Source organism: Parambassis ranga, chromosome 18 (genome assembly GCF_900634625.1).
Source record: "Parambassis ranga chromosome 18, fParRan2.1, whole genome shotgun sequence".
Taxonomy (NCBI): Eukaryota; Metazoa; Chordata; class Actinopteri; family Ambassidae; genus Parambassis; species Parambassis ranga.
Genome location: NC_041038.1, coordinates 4074060 through 4084794, shown reverse-complemented (window position 1 = coordinate 4084794; position 10735 = coordinate 4074060). Strand labels below are relative to the sequence as shown.

Genomic DNA, 10735 nt, shown 5'->3' with positions numbered 1-10735 from the left:
GTAATTTTAATTGGCAATTGTATAAATATAATCCACTTCACAGCCACTCTTTTGCTGAACTGTAACACAACTCACTGCTTTACACACAATTTCCAAATGATCAACACACTCCTAGTAAAACTATACACATTTATGGCTGGTATTTACACTATTTTGCCAACTGTCTGGCTACACTGTCACATGTGAGAACAGTTTTACATCATTAGTTCACTTTGCAATCAGCATGAGCACTGTGAATAAGACACAGGTAAGCTTCAGTGTGGAGAACATTGGAGGGAGAAGAAGACTGAGAAGAGTGAGAATTAGAGGAGGATGAGGACATGAGGAAGCAGGAGGAAGAGGAAGAGGACGAGGAGGTGAAGAGGAAGGAGGAAGGGTTAAGAAGAAATAGAATTACTGATGTCATCGGAGCTACAATAGTGGATCATGTGATCAACCATGGAATGACCCTGAGGGAAGCTGGACAACAGGTTCAGCCTGAGCCGCCTACACTGTAGCAAGCATCATGAGGACATATTGATGAGAATGGGTTAGTACAGTTCCCTCACTCTAAGTTTTGTAGGTGTACCATACTCTAATGAGAAAAACAACAATACTGTACATGTAAAACTGAAACTGTTACTCCACAGAATTACTAGACATCCAGCATCTGGAAGGAGGCATGCGAGGATATGGACCAGGCATCATGTCAGGCCTGGATACAGCACTCCAGGAGACATGTTCCCCGGTGCCTTGGACTAGAAGACATTTGCATGAGACGATGAAATTCTGTGGCCGGACCCAGAGAGACAATGAGACTGATTTTCTCTCTCTTTCAGTGAAATTGTATGTTTTCTAGTGTTTGTTTTGATGTGTGTGAATAAACATTCATACTTGAAATTTGAATCCCTGTGTGTTTATAGAACTATTTATGACAAAAGTTTGACCTCACATGGACAGACCTTGTGCACAGAGAAAGCAAAAGCCAGATGTGTTTTCAGTTACAGTTTTTTCTGATTGCTTAAACACTAACAATGATTCTTATAGCACAATTTCTAAACTATTAATAGTTTTAGCAAAATCACTCACTGAGTTTGCAAAACTAAAAGCAAAAAACTGCTTTACACTCAATTTGCACTTTTGTAAAACACAATTTGCAAATGTATAAATATAATCCACTTGACAGCACTCTTTTTGCTGAACTGTAAACACAACTCACTGCTTTACACACAACTTCCAAATGATCAACACACTCCTAGTAAAACTATACACATTTATGGCTGGTATTTACACTATTTTGCCAACTGTCTGGCTACACTGTCACATGTGAGAACTGTTTTACATCATTAGTTCACTTTGCAATCAGCATGAGCTCTGTAAATAAGACCAGGTAAGCTTCAGTGTGGAGAACAATGGAGGGAGACGGAGACTGAGAAGAGTGAGAATTAGAGGAGGATGAGGACATGAGGAAGCAGGAGGAAGAGGAAGAGGACGAGGAGGTGAAGAGGAAGAGGAAGGGTAAGAAGAATAGAATTACTGATGTCATCGGAGCTACAATAGTGGATCATGTGATCAACCATGGAATGACCCTGAGGGAAGCTGGACAACCGGGTTCACCTGAGCCGCTACACTGTAGCAAGCATCATAAGGACATATTGATGAGAATGGGTTAGTACAGTTCCTTCACTCTAAGTTTTGTAGGGTGTACCATACTCTAATGAGAAAAACATCAATACTGTACATGTAAAACTGAAACTGTTACTCCATAGAATTGCTAGACATCCAGCATCTGGAAGGAGGCATGCGAGGATATGGACCAGGCATCATGTCCAGGCCTGGATACGGCACTCCAGGAGACATGTTCCCCGGTGCCTTGGACTAGAAGACATTGCATGCGACGTTGATGAAATTCTGTGGCCGGACCCAGAGAGACAATGAGACTGATTTTCTCTCTCTCTCTCTTTCAGTGAAATTGTATGTTTTCTAGTGTTTGTTTTGATGTGTGTGAATAAACATTCATACTTGAAATTTGAATCCCTGTGTTTCTATAGAACTATTTATGACAAAAGTTTGACCTCACATGGACAGACCTTGTGCACAGAGAAAGCAAAAGCCAGATGTGTTTTCAGTTAATACCATCAGTGTGTAGTTGGCACATTGTGTGCTTAGTAATATGGTGGTTTGTGTTAACTGTGTGGTACAAAAATACCATTTTTACAAAGGTTTGAAGAGTTAAGCAAGATGTATTAGCTTTTGCAAAAGATCTACAATGTTTTCGCTGATTTGGTGTAAGGTTTTTTTATTTGTGTGTAGAGTTTTGCACAAATAGCCAATAGTTACAGAAATGTGCTTAAGCAATCAGAAAAAACTGTAAGCAATCAGAAAAAACTGTAAACAATAACAATGATTCTTACAGCACAATTTCTAAAACTATTACAGTTTTTCTCAATTGTTTACACACATTTTCTGGAAGCATGCCTCATATTCTCAGAACTCTACACACAAATCCAAAATAACACACACAATGGGCAAAACCCCTCAATTCTCCTGCAAAATGAAACATTACATTCTAAACAATGTTATTTCTTCTCAAAATGGGTTTATGTTTTCAAATGACACACACAAACCATCATATGAATAGACATTTATAAGAACCAGCTGAACACTGATGTGCTCAGTGTAAAACACTGTGATGAATGGAATGTTTTCCAATGACTTGGTTTTTTGGTTCAGTGTTACACTGACTACAGACAGTACATACATAAGTGTGTTGTAAAATATTTTAGAATATTGTTTTTATACTCAGAACACACAAATACATGGTAACATTTTTCCCGCAAAAAACAATGTACACAGTGTGCATGCCATTCCCATCCCCAACCAACACAAAGTTGCACATACACTACATACACAACAACAGAAGAATTTACCGTATACAGTTACAGTACCAAAAAAAAACTAACAAAAAAAACAATTCCGCATCCTCCCTTCAGTTACGGTCTGGCCACAGCTCATCCACATCACAAGCAATGTTTTGCCTGGCCAAGCAGCGGGGGTAATATCGCCTAGCATGGCGAATCCAGCCATGAAAAGCATCAGCTGCCATATCTCCACATGCGTCCTCCATAGCTTGGAGAAGAGGTATACGCGTTTGTGGATTACGGTCATACACTTTCCATCTCCAGGCAGAAAAAAAATCCTCAATAGGCTTGAGGAATGGAGAATATGGAGGCAGATACACAACTAAAAAGTGTGCGTGGGCAGTGAACCAGTTATGAACCAGAGCAGCCCTGTGGAAACTTACGTTGTTCCAAATGACAACGTACCTGAGCTGCTCTGGGCCATCTACCTGATCTGGTGGAATGAGTGTGTTGTGTAGGGTGTCCAGGAATGTGATCAGATGGGCGGTGTTGTAGGGGCCAAGGGTAGGCTACTGTACTACTGTACTCATTGAGTACTGTATTGATATGCAGTACTGCCATTTTCTAGTGAGAGTACATATACCAATCCATGCTCCAAAACAGAAGAGCTCATCTGTTGCCCTTTTATGCTAAAGCTCTGATTGCTGATTGTAAAACTGTGTGATGGGTGTTTGCCCTTGTGATGAGTCAGTGTGCATATTTGAATGGCAGTGTGTTCCTTGTGAAAACAAGATATGTTCTGCATGAAGAAGCAGAGACTTGTGTGTACTGTTGACAAAATGTGTGTTTTAGAACTGCAATTTGAGTGTAAAGCAGGAAACTGTGCTCGTAGTTTTAGCAGAATTGGTTCAGGGGGTTGGTAAATGAGTTACATGTTGTGGTCATTGTGTCTCAAGTACCAGAATTTGTGTGTAAACAATTGAGAAAAACTGTAATTAACTATCCCAGCTATGATAAATCCATGACCTGACCTGAAGTACAGGAAGAACCATGGAGCTGGATGAAGAGGCAGCATGATGCCCCAGTTGACTCTGCGATGCCTTAGGTGATCAATGGGGTATCTCTAAAGACCATCTGGAGCAAGCGGTCAGAGCGGTGGCTTTGTGTCTGATGTGCAACAGCAGCAGCCACACAAAAAAACAAGTCCCTTTTTGGAGCGTTTAAAAAGTCCACGTCAAGGCTCTTGAAAACTTGTCACTGTGTTGATATGAGTCTGTCTATTGAGTTTTTTAATGCATATCAGTACAGATGCCTTATTTATTTCCCCACAACATCAATGGCTGAAAATATAAACAAAAGCATTTTAATTAGGATGCTAAAGGACCCACACCAGCTTAACTGAACAAAGGAAACAATCGTCTTACATATTCATGCTTCCATTAGAGGATGAGGGAATGCTGCTTATATCATCTCACCTTTGTAAAGAAATACATTTATATGCACCTAGTGGAATAAAATAAATAAACTCAAGTATAAGCAGCATTTTGAAAACAAAGGATCAGATAACTACACAACCTACTCGTGTGGCAGCATGTGGAGAGCACACCGCCTCTTCACACTTACTTCCTGGCTCCTCCTCCTCGCCTGAGATCTTTAACAGTTTTTGGCTGCCATTTACTATGAAGAACCTGGAAAAGTAATAAACTAGCCTAAAGATTTTTAAATCTGTGCTACAAAAAGTGATTTTACATTCAACACTACACAGCCATGCATTGGTAGATACTCACTTTATTAAGTGTTAAAAAAACATTACATTCTGAATTTTGATGTTTTATTTCTTGGTGCCGAATGGAAACCCACACCCGGAGACGGTCGTTCTCTGCTCAAATCGTAGAGAAATGGAATGAAACAGGCCAGACAAGCCACCAGCGTCATAAAACTCATTGAAGTTCACCTCGGAGTCACCGTCCGAATCCAGGTTTTTTATGAACTTGTCCACCTCACCTGGGTTCTTTGCTGCCTATAGAGACAGAAGAAAGTGCACATAATAAGTTTGAGTTCATGATGAGTTGAGACTTGATAAGGTTTTCTCAGAATCCATTAATACATCATAATCATAATGTCCAAAAGTCAAATGCTGTGAAAATATGTGTGGTGTGGAAGTTAAAGTTAAAAATGGGGCTGATCCCTTCATCTGAGCACAGTGTCAGTACCTGCAGCAGACCGGGCAGCTCCTTCTCCAACAGAGTCTTGACTTCTCCTTTGTTCAGCATGTCCTTCTTTCCTTCTTTGCGTGCGTAGTCATTAAAAGTCTGGAACAGGATGGCTATGGCATTCTGAAGCTGCGACATGGTTGCTGCTTTTGTTGAAAGTTGCTGCGACAAAGAAGAAAATGAACCAGCACGAGGTTGATGTGTTGGGTGGAGTGGATGAGGAAAGAGCTCTTTTATACCTTGTGAACGACGGCTTCAGGACCAATGATGGGACAGACTCGGGTATTGTGGGTGTTGGTTTCTGATGTGTCTACACGCCCTCTCTGCTGCAACACAGAGTGTACACATTAAGTAAAAAGCTATATGCAGCTTAAGTTGTCATGTTATTGAGGTTAAGAGGAGGCCTTTCTTTTATCAGACCACAGAGGCAGCTGGTGTGGTGATTTGTGAACTTTGAGATGAGGAATGACTTTTTGTAGGGGGAGACACACAAACACATAAAAGTCACAGTGGTGTACTGTGGTCACTGTGTGTCTTTGCTTCTACACAGAGGTGGACATGAACCACAGGAGGAAAAGTCTGAAATGTCTCCGAGGGGTGGATTGATATCATGCTTGATATAGCCAGATTCGCGGTTTTCACACTCAGAAAAAAGGATATATCCAGATACTGCCCGAATCTAGCTGGATTGATTTTCCCAGTGTGAATGGGGTCTGAGAGCATGAGACAGAGGCTTACATGTTTCTGTTCTCCTCTGTATCAGGGTTCCTGTGAACAGCTGCTGTTTCAATCACCTTGTGTTTGTAGAATCACACATTCTACAACCTGTTGGGACACATCAAACCGGCAGTAGAGTCTTCATAAACCTGTTTGGTCACATCAATCAAGTCAAGTCAATTTTAATCAAAGTACTTCACAGAAACCTTTCAACAGAAAGACACTTTGAGCAGGACCCAGCTCATAAGGAGAACCTTCCTGCTGATAGTCGGCCGGGTAAAAGAGGAGAAGAAGAGGTAGACAGAGAGGATGAAGGAGAGGAGAGAAAGTCCATTTAGACACAATGATGTATAACTGAGGACCCTCACAGAGTCTGAGATCAGCTGATTGCATCAAATCTAAAGCAGTGTACAAGACTCTGCAAGCAGAACAAAGTGTGTTTCTGAGTGTGAGAAAGCAAGCATTCTGTTCCCTCATCATTTGTTATTATAATTTTCTGTTATTAGTCTTCCTCCTTCTGTGATCCTTCGTTCCTCCCTCTTGTCCTCAGTGTTGCTGTGCACCCTATTCTGAGCACTTATTTCTTTGTCCTCCCTTCCTCCTCAGGTTTGGTTTGTGTTTTTGATCTTTATTTCCCTAGTTTTTGGTACTTTGATTTTGCATTTTGACATGGCACTGTTTTCAGTAGCCCTCCTTATGTTCTCCTGTGTTTTGTAGTTTAGCTTTGAATAAAGCTCCTTTTTTGTTGCACATTGTTTTTGTCTGTGCCTGGGTCCTGTTAAAACCTACACCTCACATAACACTGTCATATGCTCGCTGGTTAACACATTAGCATGCAGGTTGGCAGGACTGGCATACATATACATTAAATATTGTTTCTTCCCCATGAGTAAAGCAGTGTCTCTGTGTAGACGTTCACACTATTTATTAGTTGTGTTTGTGTAGGCCATAAAGAAGGGTAAGCAGGCCTGGAAGTAAATGTCAAACATGTATTCACTCTTTGTCTCAGTGATATTTGCAGAATCAATGTTGTTTCTTTTGTTAACAGCATATATTTACACCACCATGTTGGCACTGATCAGTTACCGTGGTCGTGGTGATGTGGTTAGCTCTGTTTGCCTCACAGCCTGCGTGGGTTTTCTTCGGGTGCTCCACCTTCCTTCTACATTCCAAAGACCTGCATGCTAGGTTAAGTGAGGACTCTGGCTGTTGGTGTGGGTGTGGCCGGCTGTTTTTTTGACTGGCAACCAGTCAGTGGTGCACCCCCGCCTCTCACGAAAAAAAAAAAAAATCAAAAAACTTTCCACAACTGGTTCATTCAGTACCCCTGCTTGTTTCACCACCCAGGGTTCCATTCCTCCCTCATCATTGATGCACCAGGTTCTTCAGGGAAACCAATACTGAGTCCATTAGGTGTACACTGAGCATAACAGTTGTTTTCTGCCTCACTTGGATCTCAACTGGGTGTGTGAGCGGTTCAGTTCAGTCCCACGTCATCCACACTGTTGCCTTGAATCACAGGTTGCAGATCTGCTCCTTTAAGATTTCCTCTCTTATTCGCCTTATTTACATTGACAGAGCCTTAATGTCTCCCAAGGCCAGTGTGAGTCCAGCTGTGTTTTCCTCCAGCTTTACTCTTCACTTGTGTGCTCGATCTGTCAGTGGAGGCTGACAGATGGAGTCTTCCTGCTAGCTTTATCATATCCATAAATTCCCATGGGATGTATCGTCTCCTGACTCCTTCATCACAACAGGGGACTGGCCCTCATCTTCTTCTGTGTTCAGGCTGCTTGTGTGTGGCTTCTTAGCTGCATGGGGCTGTCTGTGTCTGTCCACCCACGAGCCTGTGGCTTCACCCCTGTAGCTCCTCCTACTTTATCTACTGACTCTCCTCGGGCTGGACCTAACATTACATAAGAAACGATCACGTGCTGGTGGCAGCATTCTTCTAGTACTTACATCCATCACTGATCTCCTTCCAGTAGCAACCATCTCCTTTCTCACTGTCTCACCATCTCACTAAGCTCCACAGTGGTTCTGCTTTCACCACTCTGGAATCTGCTCACATGTGAGCAGAGCCGTCGCAACACGGTAAGCAAACCAGGCAATTGCCTAGGGCATGAGAGGGGCCCTAGGTAAGAGTCTATGACACAGCTGAGCCTCATCTTACTCCACCACTGTTTGTCTTTTTTCACATTGTATCAAAACACTTTTAGAGACGCAGCGCCACACGTCACTACAGCCTCCTTCATACTGCAGCCTGAATGTTCACTGTGAGTCGCTCTGCGTACAAACGTCTGCTAAATGAGTTACAAACGTCAATATAATGACGTGATATGTAGCGGGTGCTATTTGCCTCAGGTCGGGAAAAAGGGGAGGGTAAGTCGACCCGCATATATAGGGCTCCTTGTACGGGGGAACAAAGGTGTTGGGGTTTGGTTCCGCCCGGTGGAGTAAGGCAGGTGCACACCTTGCTCCACACTGGCGTGCAGGGAGGCCATACAGGTATGCGGGTTGGCTGTAGCCTACCTTTTTGTTTTAAAGTATTTGACGGGTGGTTGATTGACTTTGTTTTATACATTACAGATGGATGTTCAGGCAAAGAAGTAGACGGTATTCACAAGTAGTTTGGTCACGCAGATGCCAGGTATTTTAAGGATTATTAATTATATTGCAGGTATTTTAAGCATGATTTAATAAAGTGTAAAGAGGTTTTAAAAGAAAGTATTTGTTTTGTTGCAGAGCGTCGGGTTGATGGGCATCGCTGCTCTTGTCATAGCATGCAAATTGTCGGTTTCTTTTCTTTGTCTAGTCCGCCCGGCAAGTGAGCCGGTGTGTGGCACAAAAGAACTGGGAGGTGCCTTTGGGGCGGACTAGTTTTCTTTCTTTCTTTTTTTTTTTTATTAATTTGTTTATTGTTATTTCGTTTTTTTGTTTTCCCCTTAATCCGTACCTACCCTACTTCCATACGACCTGCCAGGCGTGTGCAGTGAAACACGGTTGCAGTGTCTAAATACTCACGTGTGCAGTGAAACACAATTGCAGTAGTGATGTGTTGCTCGTGAACGATTCGTTCGATATGAACGAATCTTTTATATGAATCGGGGTAACGAGTCCCCTCAGTGAGTGATTCGTTCTTTCGCTACATGGCAGGCAGCCGCATAAAGCTCAGTTGGCAGGACAGGAAACAGATATGATTCGTTCCTGAGTCGCGGTAGCCCCCGGATCTTCGTTCTGTTGTCACGTGACGGCCAAGCCACTCAGGCTGTGTGTGCCAATTGGCCAGCAGCAAATGATCAGCAAAGGAACTTGCGACTCGTTCACAGATCGTTCATACGAATCGTTCATACGAATCGTTCCGGATTGCTCATTTGTCACGCGAGAGCTGAAGCTCAGCTGCGGGGCTGTGGACTCAGAAACAAACAAGGAAATGAATGTCTGATATCTGACGCTCCTCAATTTGTCACGTGACACCAGGCAAACGCTATGTATTCATGAAATTATAATTAATGGTCTTTGCTTGTTGTTGATGTGTAGTGTTATTGTGTATATAATGTAAAGTGTGTTTGTAAATAAATGCTTTCTAAAATGACATCATGTTTTGTGTTATAATCTGCCATTAAATAATAAATATAATAGTACATTATCCAGTCATGAAATCATATGTAACCAAGGCTGCTCAGGCTGCACGGATCAGAGCTGTAGATTCGTTCTCCTCCTCGTTCTCGCTCATCGTTCATTTGTCACGTGATAGGCTGCTCAGGCTGCACGGATCAGAGCTGTAGATTCGTTCTCCTCCTCGTTCTCGTTCATCGTTCATTTGTCACGTGACAAGCTCCACAGGCTGCACAGATTCGTTCTCGTTCACAGCTCATGTGTGTGTGAAGCAGTACACTCTCGTTCATTTGTCACGTGACAGCTACCTAGTCACTGTGGCACTGTTGAACAACACTGGCAGGGAGGATGCAGGACAGAAGTCACTGTACCGTGGTGTGTATTTGCCCTCTTATGTTTTCACATGCTTTGAATTGCTTGTGGTAGTTATACTTATTATACTTTGTCCCATATCAATGCGCGGCACTATACTACAGAGGGACACGGCGCCACCGGCTGTAAAAATGAACGAAATGAACGAAATGACTCACAATAAGATTCGTTCACGTGAGGGTTCGAGAGTAACTGATTTGAGTCAGTAAGAAGAGTCGAACCTCCCAACACTAAATTGCAGTGCCTTACTCACGTGTGTGGTGGAATCACAGTTGCAGTGTTCATAAAGTGTGGGGTGGACTTTTCTTTCATTCCGGGCGGCCGTTCTTTGGAAGTGGGGTAGTGGAGGTGGGCAAATTTATGTTGTTTGATTGCATTAATAAATTGATTTGATTAGACCCACCTTCTCATCATTTCTTCAGCTGGTCTCATAGCCACATAACATTTGGCGTTGTTGGCAGGATCAGCTTGATAGTGGTGGTACATTTTGGGGGAACAGATTTTTTTTTTTGTGCGTTTGTGTGAAAGGCAAGAGCAGCGGTGGGCCAGGAGTAAGCGTCTGGGAGAGTCCCGAAGCTAGCGGCCTTTTCCCAAGTCGGCTGGATGATGGAGGAAACCTCTAGGGAAAGAATGGAGCAGCGCATGCAAGAACTAGAGCAGCAGCTGCAGAGACTTCAGGCGGCAGCATCTCCAGCTGGAACCTCCCACAGTGTCATGGACAATGCAGATTCGACTGAGACTCCTGCGAGGACTGAAGGGGGGAAGCAGGTGATCTATATCCAACAGAGTGAAAAAGTGCCAAAGTTCTCAGGTAACTTGGATCGAGCAGACTCTCCTACATTGGAGGAATGGATTGAACTGATCGAAGGCTATATACAAGTGAAATCCACTGAAAAAGAAAAAGTTGATTGCGTGTATAACCATCTAGAAGGGGCAGCACGTATTGAAGTTAAATATCTGCCAAAACAAGAAAGAGAC

At 42.8% G+C, this 10735-nt stretch overlaps 1 long non-coding RNA gene across 1 annotated transcript in view; it reads left to right on the top strand.

The window, feature by feature from the left end:
• Positions 1-9868: 9868 nt before the first annotated feature.
• The window catches only part of LOC114450678 (uncharacterized), a 10471-nt gene continuing 9604 nt past the window's right edge, over positions 9869-10735 (top strand). The window contains exon 1 of the long non-coding RNA XR_003672126.1: positions 9869-10568. This is a non-coding gene — a long non-coding RNA (uncharacterized LOC114450678). The remainder of the gene's footprint in view (positions 10569-10735) is intronic.